The sequence below is a fragment of the Vulpes vulpes genome, chromosome 16, assembly GCF_048418805.1.
Source record: "Vulpes vulpes isolate BD-2025 chromosome 16, VulVul3, whole genome shotgun sequence".
Taxonomy (NCBI): domain Eukaryota; kingdom Metazoa; phylum Chordata; class Mammalia; order Carnivora; family Canidae; genus Vulpes; species Vulpes vulpes.
This window is the reverse complement of record NC_132795.1, coordinates 64,219,202-64,236,766: the sequence shown is the minus strand read 5'-3', so window position 1 is coordinate 64,236,766 and position 17,565 is coordinate 64,219,202. Positions and strand designations below refer to the sequence as shown.

Below are 17,565 nucleotides of genomic sequence, written 5' to 3'. Positions count from 1 at the left end.
TTTGAATACTAATGAGATTTAACAGGAGAATCAAAGACATCTTCTAGTTACTAACATCTCAAAGTCCAGTGTTCCTGAGACCAACAGGACTTCACAATGTAGAAACCTAAAGCTTATGGTGGAGCTCCTAGGGCCAAGTAAAGTCTGGGACTTCGTCATCCTAGTAAGGAAGGAAGAACTAGAAATGGAGGCAGAAAAGGGTAGAATGGCACCAAAGACACAAGCCAGCCTAACCACTTTGAATGAAGGAGGTCATGAGGGGAAGGGAAGAGAAGGAAACCAAAGACCCAGAGGGAGAGGAGGCAGTTAGAGACAGCTTGGCTTCTTTCCAGGTTCAGGAAATTCAGGAAACACGGCTAAAGTTTGTAAAGAGTTTCTAAATTAAAATGTGAGATATAGAAAGTGTAAGAGGAGGAATATGTGGAGAAGTTCAGGGACCCAGCCTGGAGAAAATACTTGTAGTGCAAGAGGGGATTAGCATGAGATGCCACCAATTCAATTCAAGTCACAGCCTGGAATTTTAAGTGTCTTGAACTCATGTATTCATTAAACAAATGATATCATGTATTCAGGGGTCACTCTGGGTCCACCATTGTACATGGTCCAGGAACATGATAGTGAACAGAGTCATGTGTGTTTACCCTGAAAATGTTCCTAACACATACCCTAACAATGTCTCCTCATTTCTGTAAGGACCTCAGCAAAATGCTAAAGATTGCACAACACAGAGGGCTTTTACTGGCTGAAGCCTAAGCCTAAACATAAGGACATTATTAACAACTAACAGAAACAATCAACTAACAGAAACAATGAATAGGAAGACATTTTCCTCCCCACTCTGAGCCTTGTACCTGGTGATACTCCGTGGGGCAGAAAGATGAATTATTGCGGTGTAGTCAGTTGTAACTGGGTAGAATTCATTCATGAGTGTGCCCAGAACACTTTCCCACAGAAAACAGGCCTCTGACTCTGTAAGCTTCCCTTTCTGGCATTAGAATCTTCCAGTGGCACAAACTGCACTTACAGTACAATCACAGATGCTTGTGATTCTCTTATTACTTTCAGAACTTCTTTTTTTAACATATTTTTTAAAGATTTTATTTATTTATTCATGAGAGACACACACAGAGAGAGAGGCAGAGACACAGGCAGAAGGAGAAGCAGGCTCCATGCTCGATCTGGGGTCTCCAGGATCACGCCCTGGGCTGAAGGCAGAGCTAAACCGCTGAGCCACGGGGGCTGCCCTTTTCAGAACTTCTTAAAGGCTAAGACTAAATGACCAAATGCTAAAGAGAAGAAAGGAATTATTGGTGGCAGCTTGACATCTATAAATTCAACACAGGAAATTTTAATAATTTAAGATGTTTACTTGCAGAACTCTCAGGTTAAACTACTTCAAATTTGGCAACTTTAATTCCCTTTCCAAAAGAAAAGGGAAATATTTTACTTGTGGACTACTTCAGTGAAAACAAAATCCAAAAAACCCCACCACTCCCCAAGTCCCCACCCTCATTACCTATCGTCCACACTAGCTGTTGGAAGAGACTCAAATGTTCAGTGAATTCTGTTAGCGATACCCACCTCTTGAGACAATCATGGACATAATTCTCTTAAACCAATTTCTTTTAGATTTCAGAGACTGCATATCTTGGCACCTAACAACTGTGGGAGTCTCCTAAGCAGCCTTATCACTAATCCTAGCCACCTCTATCATAATACACTTAATAAACCCAATAGGTAAAAAGCAACTTTTACTACATCTCTACCTTAAAACATATGTGCACACCGGGCAACCATATTGATTTATGATTATGTGCTTATGCTTTAGACAAATAGTGCAGCTGCATCTTTCCATAAAAAACACTCAGGAATACAGAGAAAATTTTATTTCAGTCAGCATTGCCTTGAAAATCTCCAAAAGAGATTGATAACATGTGACTTTGGAAGTTAAATTATTAATGGTTGACACAGGCTAAATAAAATGTTAAATCAGGGGGAAAGCCTACAGTGAAGTCAAGTTTACAGGAAGTATTATCAAATTAAAAGAAAAGTACGGCATCAATAATTCAACACCTGGTAGATTAAACATGCAACCCACACCTGCAAGAAAAATCATACCTGGTTTTTACCTTTTAGGGTTTTCGAAAATGATTTTTTTATTTGAAAAAGCAGCAGGGACATGTCTGTCTTAATCTTGTTCCTCCTGCTCTGGAATTAAAGAGAATAAGAAGGGAGAAATGGTGAATTTCAGAGATACCAAGAAGGTCATTTTCTCTCTCAAGAGGGCACTAGCTTTGCTAAAAATCAGATAGAAAGATTGAAATGTACAGAAAATTCTGACTTTCTACCCTAAAATAGAAATAATCATTTTGTTAGAAATAGTACAATCATTTTTAGATCTTTAAAGAGTGGGCTCTGGAAGGAAAACATGAAAAGTGAAGTATAAATATAAATATTACAACATTTTTGAAAAATTCCTTCCTAGACATCCAAAGCCAATACATACTATGCTCTCCTCCCACTCTGCTTACACTGGGACTGAGACCAGACAATGTACAAAAGTGAAGGCACAAGTGGGCAGCTTGGTCCTATGCATGGGCTAAACCCCCCCACCCCCCGCCACACACACACACACACTGAGTCTTCACAGTAGGTTCCCCCTGAACTGACGGTCACTTTCTATATTCTTCTGTGGACAGGGCCACCACAGCAAATGGCTTAGGGCCTCAGCGAAAACAGTTTTTTCCACTCTTCAGCCAGTACACACTGTGTAAATACCTGAATACCAGTTTCCTATCAATATGTGGCATAGGGCCACATCTCTGGGCCTGTCTGAATGACCGGGCCAGGAATGTTCACTGCCTTCCATCAGCTCTGATCAGAGTCACTAGCTTTATGCCCCCCTGGAATTAGGAATTCTGCTCCAGCTTCTTCTTGCTTTGTATTTGCCTAAGACGTGTCCCGTATCACCTCCATGACTCTAAACTCCTATATCAGAGCCATTGGGATTATATTCTTATTAAAATAAATGCTGAATGAATGACTATATTCCTTTCAGTAGCCTTATACCTACAACTGGAATATTTAGCAGTCACTCAAGGACCAAAATAAGAGAGGTGATTGGTATCTGCTTATCCCTCTCTGGGCTTCAGTTTCCTTGTCTTAACAGGAAAGAGGTTGAATTGGACACTTGAATGTTCTGAGCATGGCTCCTCCCTTCTACTTGGTACCTCTCAGCCTTACACACCAGGAAGCCTCACCTGCTTGTAGCTCCCCAACTACATCACACTGCCCCATACTTCCAAGCAAATGCTGATGTGGCTCCCCTGCTGGATGCACCCCAGCCCACTGAAGATGCCATCCTCCACCTTTTATAGCCTTGTCCATAATCCATACTTTTATGACTCAGCTCAGACATCAAACCATTCTAGAAATTTCATCCCTTCCCCTCTTCCAGCGTTAGTGCTCTCAGTCTGGATTTTGGCTCCTCTTCCAAATTCTCATAATATACTGAGTATGTTTTAAGCATAACGTGTGCCATCTATGTAATTGTCTGCTTTCTTGTACACCTGCATTAGACTGTCATCTTCTGGGCAGCCGTCTTATTCATGTGTGCATTCTTGGCACCCAGAAAACTTCCTGGAGGAAGGTTAGAACCAATGTCAATTAGAGGAACTGAAAGGAAGCAATAATGAGAAAAGGTATAAGTCACACTGTGTCTATTCAAATGCTTTACTTAACACTAGTCTCAGACTATGAGGATGGTTCTCATCTGTTAGAGCAGTGCCTGGTACATAGAAGGAACTCAATGGATATTTATTTCGTGGATGACAGAGGACTTTCTAATAGTTATCCTGGATGCTGGCATTGTCCTCTTCTTGGAGGAAAAACTGGTATTTAACAAAAACACATGCGCGTGCGCGCACACACACACACACACAATCTTTTGCATGAATGAAGACTCTACTTCGGTAAGGATAAAATTCAACACTAAAATTTACCCTAAACAAAGTGAGGAAACTTCTGTATAGGTCAATTGTTCTAGAAAATCACCCTTGTTTCTGGAAAACCAGAAAGGGAAAACACAGCCGTTAGTTACAGATTATTAAGGAATTGAAGTATTACTCATCTGAGTGCAAAACACCATTAATAACTGTTATAATCGTTACACTCTGAAATTTTAATATGTTGATATACTGAGTTAAATAAAATATTTTATTAAAGTTAATTGCACTTTTTATTTTACTTTTTTAATTCGAAATGTTAGAAGTACCTGTGGCTCACATTCTATTTCCATACGATAGCACTGGTCTAAGACCTGGTAAACATTTCTTATTCTTTATTTCCTTATACTATTTCATTTTTGGTAACAAAGCTTTGGAATTCATGACAACAGAATCTTCAAAGAACTACTCTGTCACCTTTCCAAACTAACTCAACCAAATCCTATTCATTCAAAACAGTGCCATCTACCGTGAGAAAACAGTAACAGCTCTCGACGTAATTTTATTCTGTGAGCCTGGCACAGCTAGTTTCTCTCTGGCTCATATTTACAATGAAACAAACATGTAGGAAAGGCATCAACTGTTTTTGTAAGTGACACTAGCACTTTTCATTGGCTATATCTTAAAAGAGAATTATTACTTAATAATATCCTGCTTAATTGTTCTTAAGACACCAAAAGTTAATGCTGGCCATTTTGGTTAATTATGTATTGCGTGCATATGTATGTATGTAGTTGTGCATGTGCATGCATGACTCTGCATGCACGCATATACTCATACTCATTTTCACTCCAAACATAAAGCATTCTTTCTGTGAAATGTGATTCTAGACACTTTTGATAATATCCATCTTTTTGACTTTCCATATTTTCCAGTTTTTCGGTAGAATAAGGAAAAGAAGGAAGAAGTAGAGAAAGAATAATAGGGAGGGGGAACAGAGGAAAGGAAGGGGGAAGAGAGAAATGTCTCAGAGCTGCTCCTTTTAGCAAAGAAATGTCAGTCAGGATAAAAGCCCTTCTGTCAGATAGCTTGGGGGAAGCATCTAGGAAAGTTCAGTAATGCACTTGCAGGATCACACATGCCCTGTCTCATACCTCTTACTAAAGACATTTTCCCCTGGAAGGAATGGATGGCATAGCATGCAGTAAAGGCCATGTTTTCCTTTACATTCATTCAATACAAAAGCTGTTTAGGAGTCCTCTAATATTGCCTAACCTAAAGTCCAGCTGGAGACTCCTTTTTGACACTGATTTTAAAGCTGATTCCTCAGGTCAGCCTTCAGATGTTCAAAGGCAATAATTTAAAAAAGAACAACAGAATTAATAACTGAGTTCTGCTTCATTTCTTCCTACCAGCAGGTACGCAGAGATTATTTTATGGCCATTGAACATCACTGCTTTCAAGAATGATATTTGCATACATATATTTCAGGTTTCAAAAAAACGCACTTGATGTAGGAGACCCCATTGTGCATGATGACCTATTTCTGGACTAGCCATCTCAACACAAAAGACAGATTTACATTCTGAGGATCTTACCAACCCAAGACCAGACCCGTGGGCTGAGCACTTCTTTATGTTGATTGATGGCCTTTTGCCACTCTACCTTATAGGCCGTGACCATTTGAAACTTCAAAATAGATGCAGTCAAACATAACAGGCTCTCCCGTTCAATGAAGCAGAGAGACAGGACTGGAAGTCAACCATTTCTTTCAGAAAAAGAAAATGTTCTGTCCAGACTAATCCTTCAGATTTTCAAACCTTCTGACACGATGCATGCCCAGTGCATACAAAAGTATCTGTGATGAATGCAGATAAAACTAACAATATTTCTTCTATACTGAAATATACAAATTTTAAAAATTAATAATCCAGCCTATTCTTTTAACTCAATAATCACTCATAATTAATTATTCTAAATAAAGAATTGTATTCCAAAATTCAGGGATTTGTTGCAATGTTGTTTACAATCTTTAAAAATAGAGAATTGGTTAGTAAATTATAACAAAGTAATGAAACACTATGAAATAATTAAAAATCACATTTTAGATTAGTTAAAACATATATGGATAATATGTCACATGAAAAGGGGTTTCCAATTTGTATGATATCAATTTCTTATCAAATACATGTATCAGTAGATTTACAGATTTAATGAGACTATGAATACAGACAGAAACGAATATAGCAAAACAAGACACTAAAATTCTATGCCTAAAAATGTTAGTAGTGGAATTAGGAGAGGCTTTTTTTAGTTCTCATACATGTTACTATATTTTCCCCCAATTTCCTGAAGTAATAAGTAAAGTTTATATAAGAAAAATATTCATAATTACAATCTACATAAATTTCTATCTCAATTTATACCTGTGTTTATTGAGTGTTAGCATCTTCTACTAATGTTTAAGAAATACTGAATCAGGGGATCCCTGGGTGGCGCAGCGGTTTGGCGCCTGCCTTTGGCCCAGGGCGCGATCCTGGAAACCCCAGATCGAATCCCATGTGGGACTCTCGGTGCATGGAGCCTGCTTCTCCCTCTGCCTATGTCTCTGCCTCTCTCTCTCTCTCTCTCTCTCTCTCTCTCTTTCTGTGTGTGACTATCATAAAATAAATAAAAATTTTTAAAAAAAGAAATATTCAATCACAGTATTGTTTAATTCTGTAATTAAGCACATATCTTACTATAATACATTTTTCATGTTTGAGGTGGCCTAAGCTCCAAAGGGCTAAGAGGTCAAGGCCTTGTTTGGATAAAGTATCAGCAGAGGGCTGCCTGGGGTTACAGAGCAGATAACAAAGGATGCCAGCCATGCTTTTTATTAAGCTTAGAAGTTCCTTAGGCTGCAGGGCTTATGAAAATTACAGTATCTAAATAAATTTAAGTTTTCAATTACCATTAACAAGCAGATAACTCTTAATCACAATTTGATGAAGGATGAAAAAACTGCCACTTCCAGGAATGTGCTTTTCAGCAGGTGTAGATTTAAAGAAGTAGAAGAAATAATGAAAATTGTCCAGGAAGAAATTACTTCCCCGATGCATCTCTTTTTTCTCTCATCCCAGTAAGCATGTCAGAAATGGGAAATGGCTAAAAATGCCAGATTAACATCTTTCCAATATATCAGAGGATAGATCAGAAAGTTTATAGCTGCAGCATAACTTATCCTACCTTAGTAATGGACATGAAGCAATGAGGGCCTTCCTTGGTTGGAGTGTAACTTTACAAGTCTTTAACAAATTCCAAACATATTTCATGTTTTACCAATGAGAATTATAATTTATGAGGCTCTAAAATTTAAACACAGGATATCTGTTTTTTTTTTAAATTATTTATACTTTTTAGAGAGAGAGAAAGTGCACAAGCAGGGGAGGGAGGTGCAAAGCGAGAAGGAGAGAGAGAATCCCAAGCAAGCTCCACACCCAGCAAGGAACCACATGAGGCACTTGATCTCATGACCCTGAGATCACGACCTGAGCAGAAATTGAGAGTTAGACCCTTAACCCACTGGGCCATCCAGGTGCCCCAGGACCTTTTATATTGACTTTGGGGCTTTTTGTAAGAATTGCTTGTCATTCTCCATTTGAATACCCCGTTTCTGAAACATTCTCCAACCTCTTCTATCCTGCTCTGTGCCCTGGGAGCAATCCACAGAGGACATCATCAGGGTTCCCTTGCTGACTTGTTTCCTAGTGGTTTCAGCCAGTGAATGACATCACCCAAAGGTCAAAAGACAGAGGAGAGAGATCAGGGTATTTACTTCCTATCTGTCCTGTACTCTAGAAGTAGCTATATAGTTTTATAACTATAGCTGCCATAAGGGGGCCCTTCTCCCATGGCTTCAGCTCTTACAGCAATTCTCTGTGTCTCTTTGCTCTAGGATTGTCAGCAATTTTATTCTAGTGCTAATTTCTCAGGGCCTAATCACTCCTTCTGGAAGTGGAAGGTCTTACTAATTTATACCAATAGATATTATATATAATAATATGCACATATATCAATATATATTCTTATAATATAAATGTATTATATTTATATATATAAATATATATATAAGGGAGCAAGCGAGGCCTATATTGTATATTATAAATATGATGTGTATTATATTACCTTATATTAATATCATATAAATCTCATATATTCTTATATACATATAAAAAGCATTCTAATAGTGTTAGATCAAGGAGTAAACTCTTTGGGATTTATCATGTTAGCACACCTTGCAGGGGGAGTGGTTCTGTTTGACTAGTTGAAGCCTGTTTCTAATAGTGACCTGAAAGCAATGAGTTGAGACATGGGAACTTCTCTAGCATATTATAATTCCAGGAAACTGGAAGCTAAAATAGAAATATGGAAGTGGGCCTCTAATGTGCAAGATTTGTAGCTACTTCCTAACCTTACCCCATAACGAAGCAAAAAGAAACACATTGATAAAAGGCATCAGCATACCTGAACTTCTCTGTATGGCTGTCCTATGCAGCCTTGAGATAATGATGAGAGATTTTGCTATCGACTGGGGTGTTCTAATTTCAATGAGAATAATGACAGCACAGGGTGGCAGAGACCCAGTTTTAAAGCTAAGCTATCAGAGACAGGGGGATCCTGGGTGGCTCAGCGGTTTAGTGCCTGCCTTTGGCTCAGGGCTTGATCCTGGAGTTCCAGGATCGAGTCCCACATCAGGCTCCCTGCATAGAACCTGTTTCTCCCTCTGCCTGTGTCTCTGCCTCTCTCTCTGTGTGTCTCTCATGAATAAATAAATTTTTAAAAAATCTTTAAACTATCAGAGACAAAGTTGGTCCCATTAGCATAACATACCACAATAAAGATATGGCAGTCAGGGTATACTGACACTTGGAAAAGTGTTTGGATTTATTATTGGTTCTTTATTAATTAAATAGATGGATGACTTTCTAAGGTATTCTTTGATTAATATAATCTGGAAATCACTATGTCTGATGACCAAAACAAAACAAAACAAAAAACTGAGGTGCTGGTATGAATCAACACCCAGATTCTAGACCAGTCAGTTCACATATTGTCAGCCCCTTGAGTGAAGAGATAGTCAGGGAGCCGCTAGGGATAGACCCAAACATACTGTAAATCTTCTTCAGTTCTTTTTCAGAGAAACCTGCAGCCATTTAAAAGGGAGACTATGGGAGGAGACATGCCCAGATCTTCAGGGTATTAGGTATTACCTCAGAAATGTTAGTTCTAGGGGACACAAACCGCATGGTGATCAAAAGTTTCTAGAAGGGCTTACAGAAATGGAGTTTTGCCCTAAATTTGTCTCACAGAGTGTTCTGCAGGCTCACAGACCCACTCTGTGTTCATTTCCCTCATTTCTGAACATGTAATTGGAATAAATATGCTTAGAACTGGCATAGTTACCACACTGAACACTTGACCTATGGAGTAAGGACTAGTGTGGTAGGAAGGACCAAGTGAAAGCTTCTGGAAGCATCTGCTCCACCTCTAAACAAAATAATAAGCCAAAAGTAACACTGAATTTCTGAAGAAATAGCAGAGTTTAGTGTTACAATAAAAGGCATTAAAGATGCAAGAATGATGAAACTTACTAGCACTTTTAAAATGACTGTGAATTATAAATAATAATTTATATGTTTGTGATTACAGATATATTTATTAAGAAAACTCCTGGCATCTGTTATGCAGATATTGACTTGGTATATCCTCTCTTTATTCAATTCCAATAAATCAGAATAAATTAGAAGCAGTTTGCCTTTACCTGGTAGAGACAGAAATACACCCTGATTGGTTATGACAACTCTCCTCTACCATTATATAGTTGACAGAGATCCTGATCATCTGATCCAGTATGTTAATAAATATGAATAGCAACAGGAAATAGTGTAAGAGCTGAGGTACCATGGTGTAAGAATGAGAATGAGAATGAGAAAACCCATGAAATTCAGCCACCTTCTCTATTTCTTCACTTGACAAAAATATCAGAAGCCTGTCTGGTTCTTGGACAAATATGAAAAATATCGCACACTGGCACAAAAAGCAAATGCAAAAAATACAAGACACCTGGAAATGTGTGGGAGGCCCTATGGAAGTCAATGTGGGAAGTGCACATAGCACACACACAGACCAATCTGGCCACTGGTTGGCCCTGTGATCTTAGCAAGTTTCTTCCTTTCTCTGAGCCAAGTTATCCTCATCTTTATGGAGAGAATAAAAACCCCTGTAGTTTAATGCTGATGTCAGGATTAAATGGAATGGAAAAGCAACATCATATAGAGGGTAAGAGGGCAGACCCCTGATATCAAACATCTGGACTTCTCTCCTGACTCCATCTCTTACTAGCTGTGTCACTCTGGGCAGACTACTCAATCTCTCATCATAGTTCCTTCATCTGTAAAATGGACAATGGTAGCATTTATCTTTAAGGTTCTGGTAAGGATTACATGAGTTGGTCCATGAGAACTCTGATTTCAATGCCTCACACATCCCTAATGTTCAATAAATGTCAGCTATGAAGTTGTCGATGATCTTGATAATGAACAAGAATAAAAATAAGGACTATTGAAATGCTCAAAACATAAAAGAGGCTTTTTCATGTATAACTCTTCCCATAATTCAGTGATCCACATCCTCAACCACCCTTTGAGATTAAGACTTCAACGTAAGAAAAATGATAGCACATACCAACAGAATTGTAAAGACATTCATATAGAAACTAGTCTCTGCCAGTCTAGTCAGAACCTAAGGTAATCAGATATGTTTATATTTTTTCATGGTTCATCATGCCCTAAGCCAATTCATCTCAAATTTTTCCAGAAATAATGCAACTATTTCATTTTTTTGAGACTGTTAGAAGTCTATTCAATACTTTTACTATAAAACTCTGCCCTAAATATCAGATCCAGGAGCTAAAGCATCACCAAGCCTTTCTGTAGGGTTTGATGACAAGTAAGAAAGATCTGTCCAGACCCATGAAAAATCACTATTTTTACTAAACAATATATTTCATATACCACCCTCAGACACTATGGAGGGAAGAAATTGACAGCTCTATGTAGCATGATTTAAGCATTCCAGAGATGTTGGCTTTATCATGAAACATAAATTTCTTGGCACTTCCATATTACTTTTTTATGTTGTAATATATTCAGAGAAAAATAACACGATAGACTGGGCAATAATATATCATACACACAAAAACACACATATAAACACACTTCCTGCCCTCTCTAGTGTGTATGTGTGTGTGTATGTGTATTGTGTGTGTGTATATACTAGTATATACATATATGTGTGTGTATATACACACTTGGAAGAGCTCATAGTCCATTATTGCACCTAGGTAATAATGCTGAAACTGAAAATATACTTTTATCTTTGTAATAAATCACAAGAGAAGAGTGGCTTTTTAAATAGTGATACCTCAAAATGAAAAAGTGAATACATATTTGTCCCAGGGAAAAAGTATGTATATGTGTATATATATCTGTCTCGATTATTACCAAAAGATCCCTGTTCTTCTCTTCTTTTTTTCTTCTTTATATTTCCTTATAATCAGGTTTTCCTTACATGCCTGCCTTGCTGTGCAAGAATATATGAGCCAACGTAATACCAGTGGTTCTCAAACTTAATCATGCATTAGAATGTCTTGGAGGAGAAGGTTGTTTTAACACAGATTCTTACACATGACTCCAAAAGATTCTGTCTCAGCAAGTCTGGGGTCAAACCTGAGGTTTTGGATTTCTAACCAGTTTCCATGTAATGCTGATGCTGCTAGTCAAGGCACCACAATTTAAGAACCAGCAATGTAGAATGATCACCAGCCTTACTTAGAGTCATGGAATCAGGGTCCTGTCTCAGCTTGCCTGTGTGACCTGAGGCACATTACTTAATATTCTTGGAGCACAGTTTCTCAATAGTGAAATGATGAGTTTGCAGTAGATGAACATCAAGATCTCTTTCAACACCAAAGATCCATGAATGTTATACTTTCATTGTGGCCTCTGACCCAGGTATGTTTCCACATCCTACTGGGGAGCTGCTCCTCCATCACACTTCGGAATTGTTTTGTTGGGGGACACTTGGGTGGCTCAGCAGTTGAGCGTCTGTCTTTGGCTCAGGTCGTGATCCCGGGATTTCAGGATTGAGTCCCGCATCGGGTTCCCTGTGAGGAGTCTGCTTCTCCCTCTGCCTGTGTCTCTGCTTCTCTCTCTGTCTCTCATGAATAAATAAATAAAATCTTTAGAAAAGGGGGGGGGATTATTTTCTTGGGATCAGTCTCCAGCAGTGGTTTGCAAAGGTGTTCAGAAGGAACAAGAGCAATTAAATATACCTATTTCCTATTTCTAAAAAGTAAAATGTTTTGCAACTCTCTGACTCCTTTTCATATACTTAGCAGAGAAAGGGTATACTGCAGGCTTTGGTTTCAAATGGCCAGTCCTTCTATTAACAATCAGAAGCAATATCCTAAAGATCCCCTTTTCTGTGCTGGGAGATGTTTGGTTTGAGAATAACAGACAAGCACTCTCTGTGCAGCAGCAAACCAGCTCAGGGAAGGTGTTCAATTTCGGAGTCTCCAGATTCTTATACCTCATTGATTTCACATCCAGAGGGCGCTCATGACTCTCCTGCATTGTCCAGTACAGCTGCACCCTATGCAGTCATAAATTACAAGTTTACCTATAATAATCCAATCAAATCAAGTAGTTCTGCTAAAGCATTTTTAGATAAGAATTTATCATATAGCATCCCTCAACAGTCTCTCTGGAATTATCCATCTAGGAAATCCCACCAATGTGTTAACAGAGATTTGTTTCAGGTAAAAAAAAAAAAAAAAAAAAAAAAAGGCTGTTGAGACAGTCAGGGACCTTGGGAACAAGCTTCTATGCACCCAGGGTATTCTTGATGTTTGCTACAGCTGTTCTTGCAGAGCAGAGTATGGACCAAGGAGGTAATCCAGACCAGTTCAAACTGATGGGAGACAGGATGGCACAGAATTTAACCTTTTATGGACCTTATTCCTCATTTTAATGCTAAAACACACACCCAGAGGTGGAGACTTAATATGCAAATGAGACTGAAGCACGTTCTGTCAACTGCACCTGCAGACTTATTTTTCTAGGACTCCCTGACCCTTCATGCTAAATCATCTCTCTGTCCTGGTCCCTTTAAAACTTGCCCTGGCTATTGTTCCATGAGCCAGTCTGATAACTTTGTGTGACTGTGTCACCATTCGGCTGCAGCTGTTATTACCCCAACAAAGCCTTGCCTATGCCTTTAAATTTGGGGTCCAGCACCATCTTTGCCATTGCTGGGTCCAAGGACCCGAGTCCAGTAACACTATGAGAGTGGAGAGAGTGAGTTACAGACCCACTACTGATTCTTTCCCACTACTTCCCACCATATGCAAAGATCAATTCCAGATGAATTGTAGATCTAAATGTGAAAAATAAAACAGAGAGCTTTAGATGACCTAGGCAAAGATTTCTCACCCAAGATACACACTGAAAAAAAGCCACTGATTATAAAAGAAAAATTAATAAATTAGTTTGCATTAAAATCGGTAACTTCCATTCATCTGGAAAGACACTGTTAAGACAATAAAAGAGCAAGCCACAGGGTTGGGAACAATATGGGCAATACATATCTGCAACAAAAGATGTCAAATCCAGAATATATTTTTATTTTTACTTTGTAAAAGATTTTATTTATTTGAGAGAGAGTGATCAAGAAACAGGTAGAGGAGGAGGAAAAGGTACAGGCAGACTTGTGGGGCTTGATCTCAAGTCCCTAAGATCATGACCTGAGCAAAAGCAAGAGTTGGCTACTTAACCAACTAAGCCACTCAAATGCCCTCAGAATATATTTTTTAAATGAACTGTTATAATTTAATAGGAAAAAGAGAAATCTTTTTATAAGCCAAAAAAAGGGAGGGGGGCTGTTCTTAAAACAGACTCTTTTCCACAGAGGGTATCCAAATGGCCAATAACTATATATCCAAAAAGCTCAACTTCATTATCAGGGAAATGCAAATTAAAACAACATAAAATAGCTTTTCCACCCACCAGAATGGTCAGAATATAAAAGATGAAAAATACCATCAATTGGTGAGTCTTATATGGAGCAGCTAGAGCTCCTGAACATTGCTGGGAGGAGTATAAATAAAAGGACCATTATGGAAAATTGGCAGGATTTCATAAAGTAGAAAATATGCCAGTACTATAGCCCACCAAACCCACATCTATGTACACAGTTAACTTAAATAAATACATATGTGCACTAAAATAAGTGGACTGGACTATTCATAAAAATGCTAGCACTATTTGAAGTAGGCATTAACTGAAAACAACCCAAAAGTCCAGACATGAACTGAATAACTACGTTTCAATATATTCATAGCATGGAATATAGTCAGAAATAAAAATGAACAAATTATAACTAAACACAACATAGAAGAACCCCCCCCAATACAAACTGAGTGAAAGAAGGTAGACACAAAACCTGTCATCTATTTAATCTATTTTTATTTCAAAACCAGAAAAAAATCAATCTATGGTGTAAGAGTACAGAATGGTAGTTATGTTTTAGAGGTGGGAGCAACAAGACAGAGAGGATATGACTTGAAGGAGCTGAGGAAGACTTCCGAAATGCTAGTGATATTCTGTTTCTTGATCTGTATATCAGTTACACTGAGGCATTTCCCTTGAAATCCACTGAACTGTACACCTTTCAAAATTCTATAAAAATTTACTAAAGAATGCAAACACTGAATTTTAATGTATTTATTTTTTAAGATTTTATTTATGTATTCATGAGAGACACAGAGAGAGAGGCAAAGACATAGGCATAGGGAGAAGCAAGCTTCCTGTAGGGAGTCTGAAGCAGGACTCAGTCCCAGGACCCTGGGATCACAACCTGAGCCAAAGGCAGATGCTCAACCACTGAGCCACCCAGGCATCCTAGAATTTTAATGTATTTAGATGAAGTCTATACTGTCTAGACCACTGTGATCCCCATCTCTGTTGTCCTGCCCTGGATCTGCCTCACAGTTAACTCCTGGTCCCTGAGGCATTTAAATTTGAGTCATGGGATAAGTTAGCTAAGGTATCTTGGCCCTTTCTCACCTCCTTAATCTTGTATTGTATATCCGATACACAGATATTATTTTCACATCAACTTCTTAAAAACAAACAAACCAAAAGTACTTTTTTCATCTCTGGGTGGACAAAGCTATGAAATGGGACATGGTCATCCTGTTGGCTGAAGCTTTGATTTAAATTTTGTGAGAGGTTATTCACATAAAATACCAACCCATTGTGTATATTCTTCTATCACATGATGCTGGAGAAAATTGCTGAAAATACAGCCCAAAGTTTCTCAGGTCACCAGGTGGTTCCTGAAATCCATGTGTACATTAACATTCATTCATTCATTTAGCAATTTCAAACAGACAAGATGAGAACAGAAGCAGACATGCCTTGGTTGACTAAGCAAACATCAATATCTGAAGTAGTAGCACAATGAGGCCCCAGAGTGAGCATCTGACTCCATATGAATGTTCCAGATATGATCTGTGACTTCATGGCTCATGCATGTCAAGCTTTCACTCTGCAGAAGGTGTCTGGACATCTACCCTATAACTGAGCATGTGTCTCTACCTGAACTGTATTCCTGGCCTTAACGTTTCAGGGTCTTGGTTAAGAGTACAAATGGAGGCTCCTATATCAAAAGTATAAATATTTCAAAATTATACATCAATTAGGCCTAGCCACATTTCTACATGGTTCTCATGGCTTGGTTCCTGAGGATTGTCCTTGTGACCTAGAAACCAGAGGAGCCATGGTGTCCCTCTGCTGCTTGAGAAGTTGGGGGTGGACGTGGAAGGGGTTACCTGGAGTGGAATGGATGAAAAGCCACCCCAGGACCAGGACTCAATGACTGGACTAGCCTAGCTTAAGGATTAAAACATGGTGAACCTCCTCCATGAACCAGTCAGTAGATTTCCCTTCACCATGCCTCATTTTTCAGATAAGGAATTTCCAGGCAATTCTAAGTGCCCTCAAAACCACATGCTTTGAACAATTGAAGGAAGGCACTCAATTATACAGGGTCCCAATCTCTCTAGACTTCCACTTAGTGTGATCTGGGATAGTCAAGTTTCAAAAATCTAGCAACTCTTTCTTAATTTCCAAAGAAAGAAGCTGCAATTTTCTCCTCCCACTGGAATCACTCAGGAGCATCTAGCCCTGCATTCTGAGTTTGGAAGAATAATCTCAACCAGTTATCCAGCTTTCAAAATGCGTACTAACAAAAACAGGGGAAAAAAATGTCTAAGTATAAGAGGAATTTGCTCAGGGCCTGTCTGATGGCTTACAGAATTGATGGGAGGAACAAAGAAGGTGGCAAGAAAACAAACAAAGTCATTCATAAAGACCATCTGATGAAAGTTTTACTCTTTGTCCCATGCTGTTAATAATCTCATTAACAGAATAAAGGAGAAAAATATAATCATCCCTACAGCTGCATAAAAATAACGTGAAATTCAAAACCAATTCACAATTTAAAATAAAAATATTTCTTAAGAATAAAGGGAACTGGGTAACTTCATAAAGGATAACTACCAAAACTCAGAGGCAAGCAGCATTCATAAAAGAAAAATTTTGTATTTAAAATTAGTAATCAAAAACTTCCCAACAAAGAAAAGTCCAGGATTCACTCGTGAATACTACCAAACATTAAAAGGGGTAATTCTGGTGCACCTGGGTGGCTCAATAGTTGAGTGTCTGCCTTCGGCTCAGGTTATGATCCTAGGATCCTCCCCTTCAGGGAGCCTGCTTCTCCCTCTGCCTATGTCTCTGCCTGTCTCTGTGTGTCTTTCATGAATAAATAAATGAAATCTTTTTATAAATAAATAAATAAATAAATAAATAAATAAATAAATAAATAAGGTAATCCCAATCCTCCTCAAATTTTTCCAAAAAAAAAAAAAAAAGATAGAAGAGGAGGGAACATTTCCAAACTCATTTTACCAGGCCAGCACTACCCTAATACCAAAGCCAGAAAAGGACACTCTACCAGAATAGAAAATAACAGACCACAATTCCTAATAAATATAGATGCAGAAATTCTCAATAAAATACTTGCAAGCCAAACCCAGCAGCACATTTAGAGGATCATTCACCATGATCATGTGGGATTTATCCCTGGGATGCAGAAATAGTTTAATATATACAACAATCAAGGTGAACACTATATTAATAAAATGAAAGAAAAAAATCATATCATCTCAGTAGGTGCAGAAAAGCATTTGATAAAATTTAACGTCCATTCATGACAAAAACTCTTAACAAATTAGATGTAAAAGGAATGTACCTTAACACAATAAAGGGAAGCCCACAGCTAACATCATAATCAGTGGTGAAAGACTAAAAACCCTTCCTCTAAGATCAGGAAGAAGACAAGAATGCCCACTCTCACCACTGTTACTCAACATAGGACTGGAAGTTCTCACCTCAAAAATTGGGCAAGAGTAGGAAATAAAAGGCTGTCCTTGATATGAATGTTGGCGATGATTTTGGGG

General features: G+C 38.3%; 1 long non-coding RNA gene across 1 annotated transcript; it reads right to left on the bottom strand.

Moving 5' to 3' along the window:
- Window positions 1–1,158: 1,158 nt before the first annotated feature.
- Window positions 1,159–17,537, bottom strand: LOC140595970 (uncharacterized). The gene is made up of 3 exons (XR_011997988.1): window positions 17,497–17,537; window positions 2,130–2,208; window positions 1,159–1,286 (listed from the first exon to the last, which is right to left on the bottom strand). It is a non-coding gene; the product is annotated as an uncharacterized lncRNA (long non-coding RNA).
- Window positions 17,538–17,565: the final 28 nt, after the last annotated feature.